At 39.7% G+C, this 18,599-nt stretch overlaps 1 protein-coding gene across 1 annotated transcript in view; it reads left to right on the forward strand.

Annotated features, from left to right (window-relative positions):
* The first annotated feature begins 545 nt into the window (after window positions 1–545).
* Window positions 546–18,599, forward strand: part of ndrg2 (NDRG family member 2) — a 41,079-nt gene continuing 23,025 nt past the window's right edge. The window contains exon 1 of the mRNA XM_084712359.1: window positions 546–1,035. The gene's annotated coding sequence lies outside the window, so the exon portion shown is untranslated. The remainder of the gene's footprint in view (window positions 1,036–18,599) is intronic.

Consider the following 18,599-nt stretch of genomic DNA (forward strand, 5'->3'; position numbering starts at 1 on the left):
CTTAAAAATACATCCGAGGACGTCAACTTGGGTGTTGGAAATTAGTGATCAACATTTTTCAACATTTTCTGGACCAAACCACTAACTGATTAATTGATAAAATAATTGACAGATTAATTGATAATGAAAATAATCGTTTGTTGCAGCTCTATTTTACATGATGTATGTGAGTGAGAAGTTGTCTATAAAAGGACATGTTATGGGCATTTTCAGCTGTAAGGTTGACCACAATGAATGATGGTGAAATGAGACATTCCTTCACGGGGCAAGGGGAACTGAACCCCCCCGTGACCCTCTGAAGGAGCCTCAGCCAAGGTTTGGACCACCATCCCCTCTTCAGGATGGAGGTCTCATTATTGGACTCCTTGGAGTCGAAATGCGACCCCTCCTTTCGCCCCCACTGACCGCAGTTTTAACTCCAGGTATGTTTGTTTACCTGCTGGCTCGGGCCCAGGCGGGAACACTCGGCCGCTCGACTCAGCGCTACGAGCTCTTCAAGGGTGGACTGTACCATTGTGAGTCCTAGTTGGAGGGGGAGCCACAAAGAGAAACACGCTATTTTCTCCCGATGTGGCGTCAGCATTTAGTCCGGTCCAAGCTGGAGTTGTCACAAGGTGTTTCAAATATAACCATCCACATAGCTGAACCAAAACAACCCGCTTTACTCGCGTTTGTTTTCGATTTAATGTCAGATAACTTTACACAAACCCCTAAAAAACTCCACCGCTCCATCTTGCCTTTTGATTGACCGCTCCATGTTTTTTTCTCCTCCTTGCTGAATTTTCCTCCTGCTGGAGAAAGGAGAAAAAACAACACAGAGAGGGGGAAAACTGAGAGGAAGAAGAAGAAGGAGGCACCGCGGAAAATAAAGGAGGTGGAGGAAAAAAAGTGAAATAACAGGAGTCTAGCGGGAAGATTGGAGGAACAGGTTGGAAAAGAGGACAGTGGAGACTTGCCATATTTTAGACGCTACGTTTTTAGAAGTCCCTGCTTTTGTGTGAAGATTTTTAGTGTCTCCTATCTGCAGAATAAAAGGTGAGTTTATCCTATTTTTAAATCCTATTTAATAACTGAGTTGTTTGTTATTTTTAGAGTGTTTCAGCTCTTTATATCCTCTTGGACAAAGTCAGGGTGTGTAGATTTGTCATTGTTCATTCAAGAGTCGTGCAATTGCAAGGCAATAAGACGAAGGAAAAATAATGTGTCTTTTCTCAAGGGAATCCTGTGCAAGGTTGACCCTGCTGTTTAATAATGCATAATGTCAAAGTAATCCGTGTTTTGCTCATTGATTGAATCCAGAAACACGCTGCTCGGTCCAGAAACATTAAACTATGCACGGAATGAATATTTAAATATCTTGGCAGGCGTCAATTGTGAGAAAATGCTATTTAAATTATATTTTGCATACATGCGAGTGTGGTGCTATGGGTGATATGGAGAGTGCGTGTTATTGACGCGCACATGTGGCACAGCCAGCGGGTCTTTGTTCCTCCCCCCCTCCTCCTCCTCCTGCTGCTCCCACCTCCCTCTATAATAACCGACCCAGGCATGACAGCTCGTTGGCATGAGCAGACACAATATAGGTCAATATTGACATTCTCGTGTCGCATGAACTTGAATCTTACATGAACCTGAACCCCCCCCCCCTCCTCATCCTCCCTCCTTGCATCCCTCCTTCCATCCCTGTCTTGTCTTTCAGCCAACAGGCGCATCATTGCTCTTCCTTTGTGGTGTTTTAAACGGTTGGCAATTTCATGGTTAAATACTTTTTATTTTTGGGATAAAGAGGTTGTTTTGTCTCTTTCTGAAAAAAAAAGAGGAGGGGTTAGTTTGGGAGCTGCTGGGTGGGGGTGGGGGGGGGTTTAAGAGAGGGGTGTTGTGGCTCTTAGCGCGCCAGATGAGGGGATATAATGTGTGTCAATGTCAAATGGAGGTGTGTCTGCTGTGTGTATGCCTTCACTGGCCCTGTGCTGCCTCAAATAAAAAAAGAAAGAGACAAGAGAAAATAAAAAATCAGAAATGTCCAGAAAATATGCCTTTCATTAGGCTCCCTTATGGAATATCTTATAGCCTGGTGCACAAGAGGGAGAAATGTTTTCCTCTGTGTGTCGTGCCAGACCAAGGACACACACACACACACACACACACACACACACACACACACACTACAGCCAGACCGATATAGTTTGGCTGATATTGGCCTAGCACAGCTTTATTGGTTTAAATTTGTATCAGCATATATATTAATTGATTTCTTTACAGGATATAACCCAGATTGTTTTTATTTTTTTATTTTTATAGGCAGCGTTTTATGTATATTTAAACAGGAAATCAAACAGGATGGAAAAATTCATATCACAATTAAAGGCAATAAAATGATATTCGATTGACTCTTTTCATCCAAAGAGCCCCAGAGTACCATAGTATAAAAGGGTTCTAGGTAAATCCCCTGTGTTCTTAGTAAAACCCTTTGAATACAAAAGGGCTCTAGGTAGAACCCTCTGCATGGGTTCTAGATAAAACCCTTGGAAGATAAAAGGGCTTTCGTTAGAACTTCCTTGGTGGGTTCTTGGTAACATCTTTAGAAGGTGGAAAGGTTCCAGATAGAACTCCCAGAGAGGGTTCTGGTTGGAACCATTAACACCATAGATCGTTATTATTATTTATATTTAGAGGCAATTCATTTTTGAAAACCCCTCAACAATGTGAAATAACATAATGTCCTTTGTAATGTCAATGTTTGTCATAGACACAAAACTAGGTCTGTGAAGGTAGAGATTTTTTCTTGGTGACAAAATAATTTATTCCCTGGAAAATTTACCAGGACTGCATTAATAATTACTTTTATACTTTTATTAGACTTTATTGAAGCATACCGTCATAAGGGAGCAGCAGATTTAGCAGTAAGTTGTCAGTGTGGCAGTAAATATACAGTTCAGGTTACAGCATGTCAGTTAATAAATACTGTAGCTTCTTAAGACCAAGAAAGGTCTGGTTGTTTGTTTTCCAATTTCTGTAAAAATGACAGGGTTAGCCTTGAAGTAAGTTGAGCAGGAAAGGCTAACGTTATGTTAATGCTTACGCTAATATTGTACCTTTACAGCTTTTGCTGTGCGTGATGTCGTTTCCCAGTCAGAAGCATTGTGATCCAGCCTTGAAGTGCAGCGTCTATTTTGGAGACGTGGTCAAATAAATCAGTAATGATAAATCCAACACTGAATGTCTGCTATGGTCATTTATCCATTTTGCTGTCTTGAAAACAGTTGTTGTTGTTAACATGTTGTGAGCTGCTCACAGGCAATCCCAAGATGCCTTGGGTTGATTCTGCTGACCAATCAGAGGCTGTGTTCCTGACTTTTGTGTGACAGTGCTAATCTTTAGATACACTGACAGATGCATTGATCTCAACATGAGATTGACCGTCATGTTGCAGTGCTGATGTTGATGAGCTCAACCCTACTGTAGGCAACACATGACTGTGGTGTTGTGGTTATCATCACAGCCATTAAAACAGTCATTAAAACAAACCCATGTTGCTGCTGTGTTTGCGTCTGAGAGACTGTTGCTAACTTTGGTTGATGCTATTGGTCCCAAAAATCCAGTATCAGTCAGACTCTAACACACACACACACACACACACACGCACACACACCTCCCCTGTGTCTACACACTGCTGCACAGACAGGTTTTCACTGTGCTGCAAGCTGCACGCACTCAAGCAAGCTCGCGCACAGACTCTGTGAGTGAGTCATACCGCATTTGGAGGCTCGTGGCCCCACAATGCTCTGTGACTGAAGTGGAGCCCTGCTGATAACACACACGCACACATGCACGCACACACGCACGTATGCAGACTTGACGCGCGAGCGCAGACAGACTCCTCTTCTGAAGTAGACATTGTTCCAGAATTGTACATTCAGATGTTTCGGAAAAGCACAGGCTGTCCATGAGCTTTGTCAGAAATTATAGCCTGTGTTGAGACAGAAGCGCAGCCACACACACGGAGACACACACAGACAGTGTACTGTTTGTCTTTCTTGGTTGGAATCACTGGTGGGTGTGGTGTTACCAGCATTTTGTGTCTGTCTTTTTTTTTTTTTTTCAAATGGAACTTCAGTATTAAACAGAATGAGTGACCACGCGTTGACAAACTTGGCTCTTGAAGAATACTGTTTTAAGTCGGATATTAAAGGACCAGTCTGTAGGATTTAGTGGCATCTAGCAGCAAGCAGATTGCAAACACCTCACCTCACCCTCCCCTTCCAAGCATGTAGTGGAACCTACAGTAGCTGCAAAGATACCACTTTTTCATGTCTGATACCAGTGCCACAACTTTGAGTACCTGCAGATACCAATCCGATACCATCTTTTTTTGCTATCTTTAACAGGGTGGCTACAAGTCCTTAAAGGGATAGTTCACCTAAAAATGAAAATTCAGTCATTATCTACTCCCCCTCAAGCCAATTGAAGGCCGGGCTTAGTTTTTTAGTTCACAACAAACAAACAAAAAAAAAAACAATCCAAAAAAACTAACCAAAACATACTTTTTAATATTATATTCAATTTCTTCTAATAAATCCCCCTAAATCTTAGATGTGGACCTTTAAAGGGTCAGGTAATTCAAATTTCAGTTCAGCCATGCACATAATTGTGGTTTTGAGATATCTGCCTCTGAGATTTATGCCTGTACTTCAGTGCAGTCATGGTGAACGGAAATCCATTTGTGCTGCTCAAAGAGTTGAGAAATGATATTTGAAAATCTCGTAAGCAGTGTGCCTTTTCGTGGAGGCGGAAATATCAGAGGCAGATGTCTCAAAAAAAATCAGCAGCTGAAATTATATCTGTACAGCTAGATACCACTATAACTATCATGAACCACTAGTGAAAACACACCAGTTACAGCATTCAAACCCTGCTTGTATGTTAACAATCTTAACATTGTAATGATGAACACTTAACTTTTGAACCTTAAGTGCATTTTTCTGTATTAGGGTGTAGCCTACTTACAACTACAACTCTGAGCATTAAATATACATTTTAAGATCATTGTAGTGCTACTTATGCTTAAGATGATCTGAATTCCCTCCTCCCACTGTTTAACACTACATTCCTGGAATTGACTAAACATGTGGATCTTTACAGCGTCTCTGTTGTCCCACGGCTTGTGAGTTTATGATGTTGGTGGGAAGACACGTTTTATAGTGCAGACTTCAAAGGCCTCTAACCTGTTCCAGCATTAGAAATTATAAATCATGAGGTATTTTTAGAGGTCATGTGCACAAATTGTTCAGCTGTGCATTTTTTTAATGTTAATTTGATTCAGTTCCACAGATGTTGAGCTGCAGAACCGCTCTTGTTTAACAGTGACTCAACAGCGAAGCCTGTTCTTCATGTAGACCTATTGATATTCTCAACATAAAGAAAATACAAGACTGAATGACCCAATCAATAAAAAATACTCAACAATCCACACTTGTTCTGGAACTATGATTCAGTTAATCTATTAGGGCAATAAAAAAATTATCTGTATTTATTATCATTTTATAGATAATCAAATTAATCAAACAACTGAACAAAGAAGCAATAGATAAACCAATAAAACAACTCGCAACAAATTAATTTGAACAACAGGAAAATGGCAATAGGGTGAGGCAGTTGTATTTTCTTATACAGAGTGTCTGTTTACACCCAGGTGAGAATGGGCACATGGCAGCTATTCACACCCATCTAGCTATAAATAGGGACCATGTTAAAGGCAACAAGAGTGGGTGACTGGGTTAAGCACAGGCCTTTCCCACAGCAGAGTGGCATTAGAGTCCTGTCATGGGACATTAGGCTCTTAGTCTAGTGTGAATTTGGAAGTGTTAACCACATTTTTAGACCACAGTTTTGGTTTCCAGTGGTAGTTTGGTCAGGTACAGGCAACAAAACTACTTGGAGGATCATGGTATGTCTTTACTATGTGGGTGCAAATAGCATAGTTGGCTGTGGACACCTGGATGCTTGTCTCTGCCATGTTCAGCTATATATGCCTGGGTGTAAATAGCCACACTGGCTAGTCCACCCTGGGTGCAAATAGCATCTTCCTTTATTATACACATTATCACACATTAAGATTTATTATGTGAAATTGTGCTGAAATAGCAACATGACTTCACTTGATTGCTATCAACTCATGGAAAAATAATTTTAAGGTTCAGTGCAAGATACAAACAGTTGCTGCTAGCTTTCATTTTTACCAGTTTTTGTGGAAAGCATCTGGTATTTTTGTGGATGATGCCTACCACCAGAGGCTGCTGATTTGGTTTATCTCCAAGAGGTGAGGGGAAAGTCAGTACTACATAGTATTGTGATATTTTGCATGGCAATATTGTATCAATAAATTGACACCAAGTGTTAGTCTTTTATTATATACATTAATATTGCAAATGCTTGTTCATGGCTCAACTATAAGGACTGGCCAGGACTCATTACTTGTTAAAGTAACTTTTAATTCAAAATAGCAGAAAATGCTGTTTTCAGCCTATCACATATGGAGATTTTTTTGCTTTTCTCTGATTATTATAATATTAAACTAAATATTTTTTAGCTGCTGGTCTGACCAAACAAGACATTTGAAGACATCATGTTGGACTTTGAGAAACTGGATGGACATTTTTCACTATTTTCTGACATTTTATAAACATGACAATTAACTTTAGTTTTTGTTGGTATGTGATAACTGTTAATAAATAAGCCAGTTTGCTCAGGGATAATTAAAAATCGTCTTTGAGCAAGTAGATTTCCCAAAAAATAACATTAATGTTGAAACTTGTAATTAAACTTTATGTGGTATAATAATAAAATCAATTGCTTAGATGGAGCCGCGTTTTTCGGGTGAAAACAGCTGAGGTCACGGACAGTGTTGGTCAGGCTGTGTGCTTGACAATCCTATTTTGCCGCCATAAAAATAATTTAAATGAAATGTACAGATTGACCCGTCTTACATTAGTATATAAAACAGATGCAAAGTTTTCCTTTGGAAAAGTTGAGAAGGGCAATAAACTGCAGTACATCTCAATATCATGATAATATCATATGGTGATTCCCACCTCTATTATCTCTCCAGCACACGCAGGCTGTACTCAGGACACTGTTTGTTTGAATGAGCTGTTGAGATGTGACAGCAGTGATTTGTGGCATTTCTTCTGTGGTTGTGTCATACTCATTTGTCAGAGCTGAAAATAAACTCTTCAGCTGGAACAGTTGTCCTTTAGTCTGATGCTACATCCCCGAGTGTTTGTGCTCTGGCCAGACTAATAATCCAAGGAGATCAACTTGTTGACATCATTAAACCATGGCAGACCGGAGCGGTTCACTTCAGTGTCCTGCAGCCATTTTTCTAAACCCACGAACAAAACACAAACATCCATAAATGATTTAATAGCTGATGTTTTGTATGTGTGCTCTCCATTTGACTTTTGGCTTTGACTACTGTAAAAACTATAGATGGTGATGGCCGTGTTTTCTGAACTCAGGCCACCAGGTTTCATTTCCTCTGCACCACTGACCTTGTTGCTATGGAGGCTATTGACCAATGTGACCTCATTGTACACAAATTGTACCGACATTGGACATAGTCTGTGTTCATTTAGATTTTCAGTGACAGTTCGACCTTTTGCACTCCAGTTAGAGTCGACTCAAAGGTCCACAGGCTTCTCAGTGCATTTATTTATCAGGGATTCAAGGCACAATTTACACAACACACCTCTTACTAATAAAAAAAAAACACACAGGACTGCAGCTGACACTTATTTTCATTATCAATTAATCTTCTGATTATTTTCAAGATTAATTGTTTAGTCTATAAAATGCTAAAGAAATTGTGAAAACTTCTTGTATCCAACCAACAGGCCAAAAATACTCTGCATCTACTATCAAGAATGACAAAACAAAGCAGCAGCACCTCACATTTAAAAAGCTTGAAGTGGGAAGTGTTTGACATTTTTGCTTGAAAAATGACTGAATGCATTCCTTTCCTCAGTTCAATACTCTATAACTGCAACTATAACAGAGATTTCACTGCCACAGCAAGGATTGGATGAGGTCTTTCAAACTGGCGATGTCCACAGTGAAACATTGTAAATGGACAAAGATGTACTTGGGCTGCATTGTTGTACCTGTTTTGGGTTTGCATAGGTCTTCATCTATGAGGAAGCTAAGCTAAGCTAAGAAAACAAGAGCGCAAATAACAAAGAAATACCACCGTATCGTGCTTTTGGTCATTACTTACAATTCTGGGGAAGCGGCTGGAGCCTGTCCCAGCTGACATTGAGCTCGAGGCCCTGGACAGGTCAGTTGATCACAGGGCTGACATAAACCCCTTTCACACATGCGCTGCAACTCTGCAATTATCTTGACCCTACGTGGAGGAGCTGTATGTGTGAATGAACACAGATGTCTGCATGTTATGGCCCGGATGTAACCCTGCCAGCTCCCGAGTCCTGAGTCCAGGGGATCCTGTTGATGGCTTGCTGATGATGCTGCTGCTCTACTCTGCCACTCTAACCATTGTACCACCCTGCTGCTGTCACCAGTATTACTAAGTGTTGTTGGCTTTGCCTTACTGAACAGGTTTCATGAGAAAATAATAACGTAGCAGCAGCTTTTTTATTTATTCTCCTTTCTCAATGGATCCCAACCGTATCCTCAGCATTACTTGAAAATTATGGTGGACAAACTTTATCTAGTTGTTGTTGTCAGTGGTAATGATACACCGACTGTCTACTCTTTGTTTTGACAAGTACTGCAAAATAAATGAAATGTATTATCATTACATAGTTCAGCAGTTTAATCACAGGTGTAAAGCAAAGTAAACACACAGTACCAGTGAAGGGAAAACTAGAGTAAAGAGAGTAGAAAATGGAAACTTTAGGTGATTTAATATAGGAGAACTTATATTGAACGTTAAACATTGCAATCACATATTTCCATTTTCCAAATGTCAAATGCACTTCCTCTGCTGCTGGAGTGTGAGGGGAAACTTACTCAAGCGTTTTCAGACCATCACCTTGCCTGTTGACTCTACCAATATTAACATTTACTCCTGCGGTGTTTGCTTATCCATCAGTGTTGACTGCAGGGAAAGACGATATGCTTGACCTGTTAGAGTGGTCATGGTTGTACAGTGGGGAGTTATTGAAGTTCAAATTGTAGTTTATTTCTGACCTTCAGTGTCAGAGAAAGTAGACTCAACATTGACACTTCTTAGCTAATTTTATCAGTCATTACCTGTAAGACAGTTCTGGTTTTGACAATGAAACAGCTAATTACATAAAAATACTGAAGAATGGAGTTAACGTCCTGACTTTAAATGAGCTACGATGATGAAGTGTCCCATTTTTCTGCATGTTGTATCAGCTTAGACTACATGGCATTAAGGTCTGTTAGCTGCTAAGAAATAGAAGACACTAATAACACTGCTGAAAGGTAGAGATGAATGTGTGGATATGCAGCAAACTAGGCCAGTAAACAGCTGTAATTGGACTCCCAAGTATTGCTTCAGAGGTGGATTCAGGTCCCAGAATATCAGGGAATCAAATGCTGTTGTCATCTCAACCGCTCGGAAATAGTCTTTGTCCTCATGTTGAGGTGTTGACGACGCTGAAACGATCTTGTCTCTAAGTGGACGCCAGCTGTTGGGTGTATGTGGACAGTGTTATGGTGTTTGATGGTGTTTCAGAGCTGATGGTGTTATGGAGCTGATGCTCATGTCTGTGGGTGTAATTGCCCCTTCAGAGTTTAGAGTTTTGTTTACTGCTCGGTTTGAGTGTCGCTGTTCATTTATACTGGAGGCTCTTAAAAGTGCTAGAGAGATGATAGCCAGTTTAATGAGTTCATCACTGGAACAAATATGAACACTGATGATTTGAAACAAATGAGGATAAAGTACATTGTCTAAGCTTCACTAATCAGTATTTTTATATTAAAAATGTATTTATAGGGATGTTCCAATACCCCTTTTTAGTAAACAGACGAAATTAGCAACTAGCCCATGAAAACAGTGGGGGCATTTAGCAGCAGAATCAGATGTATTTTCTCAGAAGTTGGTGGTGGAGACCAAAACAGAGCAAAAAGAAGAGTGAATATTTCACTTCCAATTACCATGTGACCAGTAGCACAACTGTAAATGGGTGCTAATGTTGCTAGATGAGTCCTGGATATGTTTGTTCACATATTTGCCATAACATTGTCATAGTTGTGTTTTTAGCTCGTTGCACTGCCCGCAAGTGGCCAAGAAGATCTGTGAAAGCAGCTTTAAATTTATTTAGATATAATTACACAAACTCATCACTGTTTCTGCATACCATATTCCAGAGAGAAACCATGGTACTGCAGTTATCTCCAGGTATTAATGTTTTAATCTGAATATTACCATAAGAATGTAGCATTCTCAAAACAAAACAAGATATTCGAAGACATACTTGACTTGAAACTGATTGTCGTTTTAAACTATTCTCTGACATTTTATTACTATTACTATTAAACTTAGAAATGAATTTGAAATGAAAAGCCTACTCTAGATATTTTAAAATGCACTGACGAGTTTTATATGGGTATATGTAGAAAAATCCCTCATGTTCCTTATTTTCACACTCCAGTTGCATCCTGTATGGCCCATCTGAGTGCATCTACTGTAACTAACATTGTCTAATGTTGCATCTCTCCCCGCTGGCACCAACAGAAACATTGATTCTTCTCTGTTGACAGTAGATTCGGCTCTGTGTGTTAAAACCCGGCCAACATGACACCAGAGACCATTCGAAACACAAAACAAACACTGAAATTTGTGCTCATGGGCTACTAAAAATGAAGTGTTTGGATGGAAACCAGAGCACAGCTGAAATGTTTTTTTTCCCACTCAGACCTGCATCTGTGGCAGTGTTAAGAGGAATTTACTTAGTTTTGTTAATAGCTCATAAAGAATCAGAGAATTTTTACTTTTTCTTTCAGCCGTCATGTAAATATGACACCTGGATGGACGCGCTAATTTTTGCCCCTTTTTGATGGAGGAAAGTAAGGTTTGTCACCTCCATTTGTAACTGCCCCCTTTGGACTCGATGCATCAGCTCAGCATTCTTCCCAATAAAAAAAGTTGTGTTGCTATCGAAAAGCTTTTGATACAAAACGGCAAAATCAGCAAGTGTTGAGTTTTCATCAGTAGTAACTTAACACAACTCCTGTCAGCTGAAGGCAAACATGAGCCGAACACACAGAGACTTTGTAAAAAAAAGTCTCTCTCTCTGCTCTTCTGCACAAATGAGTTGAGTCTCGGCTTTCCAGCGCACATCAGAAAAATAATCAGTAAGGCAAATGGGTCTACTGGCAATGGGAAATGAGTCAATAGCCTATTTTTAGCAGGTTAATTAAAAGAAACACATATACATGCTAATTGTGATGTAAAAACAGTGTTAGAGCCCCACGCACACCACTTCAAGATGTAGAGAAATGTAAAGCTTGACAGGCCTGCAGGGCCGTAGTTAATCTATGATTGGGCAGTTGCTGTTTGGAGGAGGGGCTTAACAAAGGGTCAGTTCTTTTAAGTCAGGTCGATTCCTAGAAATGAGTTACAGAAAAGTGATATTCATTGTCGGTTTTAAAATATAAAAACACTTGGGGATATACTATCACTTGTGTATAAACGCTGCCTGCGTAACTGTAGATAGGTCAGTTATTTTGATATGACTCCTGCCATTTACTTGGCAGCAGTACGCACTCGTACGGGATTTTGTAACATGAGCTCAGATGTATTTTTACTGCCTGTACAGTGAGGACGAGCACATAAGCTGATGATTGAGCCAACGTGGAACAATGTTGCTCAGCGCGTAGGTGTTTCAGATCAGTCTAGTCTGAATAAATTCTGACCATGTGAGTAACGTTTCTGTGTGTGTTTCATCTGAATTGTCGTCATCAGACTCTTGGCCGTAGTGTATATTAGTCTGGGTGCGTATAAAAATATGGATTTTTTTTTTTTTTATGTTCCGTGTAGGTGTACGAGAGCATCTCAGCATCTGGGTCAGAGCGTATGGATTTTATAGCTGTGTAGGTGTTTGAGATTACAGCATATGCGAGCATCTAGGCCAGTGGGAGTGTGTGTAAGTGTGTGTTTGTGTGTGGCGGGGGGCTGCTCAGTCCTTTGCCCAATGGCTAGAGGCCAGATACAGATAGGCCAGGCAGCACAATACCCTGTCTGTTCCCACGAGAGTCCAAACAGGCCTTCACAACACCCTATTTATAGACAAATGCTCTACCCAAACTCCATTCATATTCCTCAGGTCGGATGTGTGGAGTGGGGTGCGCACATGTGTCTATTTCTTTTACCTAAAAACTCAACCGCATGGTGCAAATTTTATACTCTGTCACTGTGATTTGGAGTTGAAGTGACCTAAATGCGTCCAAATGTGCATTCAGTCTGGTGCTGTCAGTGGCGGCGGCTCACAATGTGTGTTTGGTTCACAGACTGAGCATTCCTCAGCGCACAGTTACATAATCAGGAGTGTTTGTCAATAGATCCACAGGCAGAGGAAGAGCTGAGCGGGGCACAAAATAAACAGCAAAAACATGCTCGCGGAGGGAAACGTTCATCCCCTGCTGCTGCGCCGCACAATATCCATGTGAAGTGTATTTATACACAGTGGATTGCCTGCAGTGGAGTCACAGATCTCCTAGCAACACGGGCTGCCGCCATGATGGAAATCCACTGTAAAAAAAATTACTGTAGGATATGTAACAACAGGAAAACAGGTACCTGACACTTAGACTGTCCTCACAAGAAAAACTAGACCGTCAGGTATTGGAGTGTGTGTCACAAACTTTATATGTTTTTGTAAAAGTTGCAAAATCCAGTAGCAACTGTAGGAATTAAGATGTATTACTGAAGCACTGAATGTGACTTTGAGACAAAGACAGCCTGTGGAGGAGGTTGGGGTGGATGGATGGGACAACATTAGGAAACTTTTTTTTAACTTTGGAGTCAACGTTCGTTTCTTTTAACCATGACCACAATCATTCACTGAGCAGTGGCATGAAAATTGATGGTTTTCATATCATGTTTGCTTATTGTATTGAATTCTACCATATTTGTGTTAGTTGAAAGAATATTTCAAGTTTAATGTCTGTCACCTTGTATTTTCACTCCTTTAAGGGTCATTACAACCGATAATAATGATAACAATCATAATGTGTAATACCACGTATGTGATACTGTATGTCATACCATTACGACCCCTAATTATTACCATGACAGCAAAGGTCACCTAACTTTAAAAAACTTGTTATTTGAAGTGAAAAGAGGGACAATATTCTTCCAACCCTAACAGGTTTAGAAGGAAAACAATGTTGAGGCTGATCCGGGAAAGTTTCAGTGACAACAACAAAAGCTACACAGTAAGACCAAAGAAGACCGAAACCAAATGAAGGTAGAGTTGAGACAAGAAGAAAGAAAAAATGCTAAAAAGGATACAAATGCCCTTGAAAGTTACAACTTGCCATTAAAGTGGACTAGATGGTACATTAAAAGTTAAAACAAGTAAAAAAAAAGAAGCAAAATCTGGACGAGTCTCTGATAAAAGTAATGTTGTAAGAAGAAATTTCAAAAAATGACTTTGGCTCAGTTGGATTTATTTCCTGGCTGAGGCCCTAGAGTAAATGAAGCCATTTTTAAATGTGTGAATTGTTCAACCTTTTGTCCAACTATTTAAAAATGTGAAAACTTGTGGCAACAGTGTCACCAGACACAGACTAATTTAAAACTAAATCAATGATTGATCCTAAAACGGAACTTTTGAGTCCTAATCAGGATGACTGGAACTCTGGGTATTGACACGACTTTAAGTAGTTTAATGATATTTCCGGTGTTGGTTGTTCTGCGAATCAAACAAAGAATACAACCCGAAATGCAACTTCAAGGAAAAATGGTTTGGAACCACTGCTGTATATGAATGTATGACTCAGTGAGAAGAGGTTGAAGATGATTGAGTTTGAAGGGTTAATTGACTTCCACTGTAAATAAGCTTCAAAGAAAGATGAATATTTTGAAAAGCTGACAGTCAAAATGTATGAAAGATCAACACTGACAGTGTGAATAAATAGTTCAGAGTTGAAAAACAGTAAAAATATGGCAATTTAGAAAATGAAGTCATTTGAAAGTTAAGTATCAGTAGTTAAGGGTTGAAAAACTGTGAACTGTGCGTTTTTAACAACCTGTCCTTTGTTTTAAAGGGGACAAGAGACATTAACTCAAGTCTGCTTGACTTTTCAGTGTTATCAATCAGTCAACTGTTGAGTGATTGCGGTAATCAAAGCAATTTGGTGCCTGCTGTCATAATAGCTCCTAATCATTCGCTGCTTCATTTTTATCTGCTCCGAGCTCACAATCGGACCCTGTAACCACGAGGAGGAGATACTTAGTGTCCATTTAGCCTTTGAGTCTGGACGTCTGATCTATTATTCACTTACATATTTAATTTATCTGCACAGACACTGTAATCCCTTCATTAGCTGTCCACATTTGAGGCTGTAACAGCAACTGTTTGACATAATTTAGTCATGTTTCAGCAACAGCTTCTGGTATCAGTTCTGATCATGTTTTTATGAAGCAGGATTACATTTTCCACTCATAACCGTAATGTGTTTTTTATCAGTTTGATTGCAGAGACAGTGGAAACAAAGAATATATTTCAGGGTGGGTCAGTGATGCCGAATTACGCAACAGCAGGCGGCCATCTTCATGTGCTTCATTTAACACATGATCCATGGCATCAGAGTGACTCAGAGGAGGAGATAATGTACACATGCTTGGGGTCGTTTTGTGAATATTCTGGGCTGAATGTCACAGTAGAAGAAGAAGAAGAAGGACTGAGTGACTGAGTGTGACCAGAGGTTCCCATTTCGAATTCTACAAGTCACCGTTGGTTGACTGCATTGGGAGGGCGGATAGATGACCGTTTGACATGCAGCCTCTCTCTGCTGCATTGCAAACTGACAGCTGTCATGGCTAATATTATCCCACAGTTCCCTCTGCCTGGCTCGGTTTTTTATCTATGACTGTTATTTATTTAGCAGCCGTGCATAAGCTCAGTGACTGTCTTAACCTGCTCTGTTTGAGTGGGTATTGAATCGGAGACCTATAGAACTACGGTTACACAGCAACTGATGCAATATGCCAGACACACACATGTGTTCGGGAGCCAAGTCACTGTCTGGCTAGCTTTTGCTTGACTGGTTTGTGGTTAATGCCCGTCTATCTTTGGTTGTAGAGGGTTGCCTTAATAAATTACTCTTGCTGGGAAGATTTTATTGCCTTTAAACTAATGTAATAAATTATCGTTAACTCAAACAACATCATCTTCAACTATCACTCCAGAGACACACGATCCACCGTTAAGTAATAACAAAACACAGTAAGGGCTCTCACACTTAGCTGAAATGAAAGAAGTGCACATTAATTAAATAAATGACAAATAAAATATTTTATTATATTCAGGGAGGACAGGAGGTCCAGTTGGGGATAATGGTAGGAGGAAAGCCATATATTTTACACATTTATAGGGCAGAGATAGTTATTGGATACATTTAGGACAATATTAAATTCATAAAACACAACAGATTAATCCAGTGTGACCTTTTGGAAGGGCTCATCCCCTGTTTTGGGAACCATTGGATTAAAGTCCCATAGTGTATATAATAGTATAACAGTAAAATGTGTTTTAATGCTTCTTATACATTGATAAGGTCAAGTAGAATCATATATCACTGATGAGGGTCAGTTTTTGTAAAACAAGTTCTATTACTGTGATACTTTTAGAACATTTTGCAGAAAAAAATGTATTTTCCCTGTTTTATACTCTATATGGTCAAAAGTATGTGGAAGCCTTAGCCTTTTTACTTTTGTTCTTTTGGTCCCTTAGTTCAATTAAGGAAAATCTTAATTTCTTAACATATAATGATATGTAAATGTTCTTTCAACTTTGTCGTGTGTTGCAGTTTGGCCACAAAGCCCAGTCCATAAGAGACGGTTTACCCAGTTCAGTGTAGCAGAGCTTGACAGAGCCCTGACGTCAACCACATCCAACACCTTTATACTGAACTGGAACACAGACTGTGAGTCAGGACTTGTTGCCAGACATCAGTGGCTGACCTCACTGATGCTCTTATGGCTGAATGGGAGACGGTCCCTGCAGCTAGGTTCCCAAAATCCCACAGAAAGCCTTAGCCTGGGTCCAGACCTTCAGTCTGATATCAGGCTAAAGAAGCCTTCCAAAGAGGATCAGAGGCTGTAGATTAAAGCAGCATATTAATGCCCATGGTTTTGGAATGAAATTTTGAGTGATCATATCTAGGTATAATGGTTGACTGTCCACATACTTTTGGCCATGGGCACAGCCATGGGTTGACCTACCAGCAGATACTACGGGTTCTGGGGGGGGCGGGTCAGGTGACAAAACACTAGTCAGAGTAAGTTATTAATAACTTACAGAGAAGCATTGCATGCAGTATTCTCCCCCTCTCTCATTCTCTAACGCACACACTGCTGTAGCAGTGCGCACAGCAACCAGCGTGTCCTCGTCAGCTGATTGGTGCCAAGAGCGGCGTCTGAACAGGTTCAATTCTGGATCCATTCTTCTTTTAGAGAGTGCAGCCACAAGGCTAAAAAAAAGACAGCACAGACCCACACATGAAGGCTACTATTCTGTTAAAATTCGTTGGTGAGATGTCAAGGATGAATCATTTGTGTGTGTGTGAGAGAGAGAGAGAGACACAAAGAAAAATGAAGGGTTACCTGTTTAGCTGTTATCAATGAACCTGCAGACTCATCTGTAGAGAAATAATATCTAATATCTGGGGTCTGTATCTGGTTTTTCAAGTTTTGCACTTTGTGTGAGTTTAGAATGCACCTGTTAATTTTCATATAACTCAAACTTACATTTCCTATAGATTTTTTTGTGAAACCCTGACCTTAAAGTTAAAACTGTGTCTATGCATGTAGCATATTATGAATTTATCGTAGTCTGGGTTTGGGGCTGATAATGGGACAAGACAAGCAACTTTTCTAAAGTTTTTGACATTTTTACAGACTAAACAACTAATCAAGATGATCTATATAAACAAATATGCATAAAAGCAAGTACACACCCTTGAATGAGCTCTTGAATAAGGCACTAAACCCTCAGCTGGTCCAGCAGACCTGCTCAGCAGCCAAAGGTACAAGAATAAGAGACTGAGCCGCTGATAAGAGTATATGAGTCACAGAAACCTTTCTTGGGCAGATAGACAGTACAGATGTGACGATATGCTCTAAATATACATGTACATGTATATTATAATATACATGTGTTTTGGGAATTGCTGCCTTAAGAAAAGCTGTTTTATGTTTGGCTGCAGCAGCCATCAGCTCGCCATCACCACGCCATTTATCTCTATCAGCTCTTAGCCGATGGCTCCAACATATAAATTTACCCTAGCTTGAAGGTCAATTAGTGTATGTGTGTGAGCATGCGGTTGCATGGCTCTCTGAGTGCCTGTGATCATGTGCTCGTCTGTTGGTCTGTGACCTCGATCGAAACAATCGATTCAACCGTCTGAGCCTCTCTCAGGTCCTTTTTATGCAGCTGAATTAACTCTCACAGATCCAACCTGAACAAATTGAACTGCTGTCTTTTGTACATTTACATAATTAGTCGAGGTAATTACAGGTTTTGCTTCATGCTTCACTCTGATACATTTGCACAGCTATTGAGCGAACAAACTAGAGGCCTATCTGTGGGCTGCCGTTTGATGTTAAGGGGTGAATGCCACTGAAATGAGAGAGATTTTCATAGATAAACAGAAAACAGACCAGAAGAAACGCATAAAACAAGAAACACGTGCTTGTTTATTATCATCCAGACTATTTGTTATTCTGTGCATTAGAACCATGACCGCCATTAGACTCAGAAATTAATGCTATTATTGAATATTATTATATGAATACTCAATCATCTTTAAAACTTTCAAAAATACTGAAAAATCCAAGACTCAAAGGTATTCAATTTACAATGACATAAAACTGAGAAAATTTGAAAATCATTGCGTTTGAAAAACTACAGACAGAAACTGCAATTTAAATTCTTCTCACCTTTTGTGAGACAGAGTCTTATGCTTCAGATCTTGCAGTGGTTGATAGACATTTGGCAGCTGGCATAACAAGGTAAAGATCCAGTGTGTGAGAATTTGTGGGATTTATTGGTAGAATATGGCAGAAATGGGATATAATATTCACAAGTATGTTTTCATTAGTGTATAATCACTTGAAAACAAGAATCATTGTATTATTCTTGCCTTAGAATGAGCGGTTTATATCTATAGAGGGCAACTTTCAATCAACCAATCAATAACAATGGCTAAAACTCACAATCTTAGATAACTCTTGTCCACCACATTCTCATATATAAACACCAGAACAGGTGGATTACAAAATGACATATATTATCAGTGGAGAGCACCGGCAGTAATTTTTTTCCCTAAGTCATCTGATATAAGCCTAACTAAATTACAACAATTACACATTGTTTATGTTGCAA

This window comes from Lutjanus erythropterus, chromosome 23 (assembly GCF_056507025.1).
Source record: "Lutjanus erythropterus isolate fLutEry1 chromosome 23, fLutEry1.hap2, whole genome shotgun sequence".
In the NCBI taxonomy this organism is placed as follows: Eukaryota; Metazoa; Chordata; class Actinopteri; order Lutjaniformes; family Lutjanidae; genus Lutjanus; species Lutjanus erythropterus.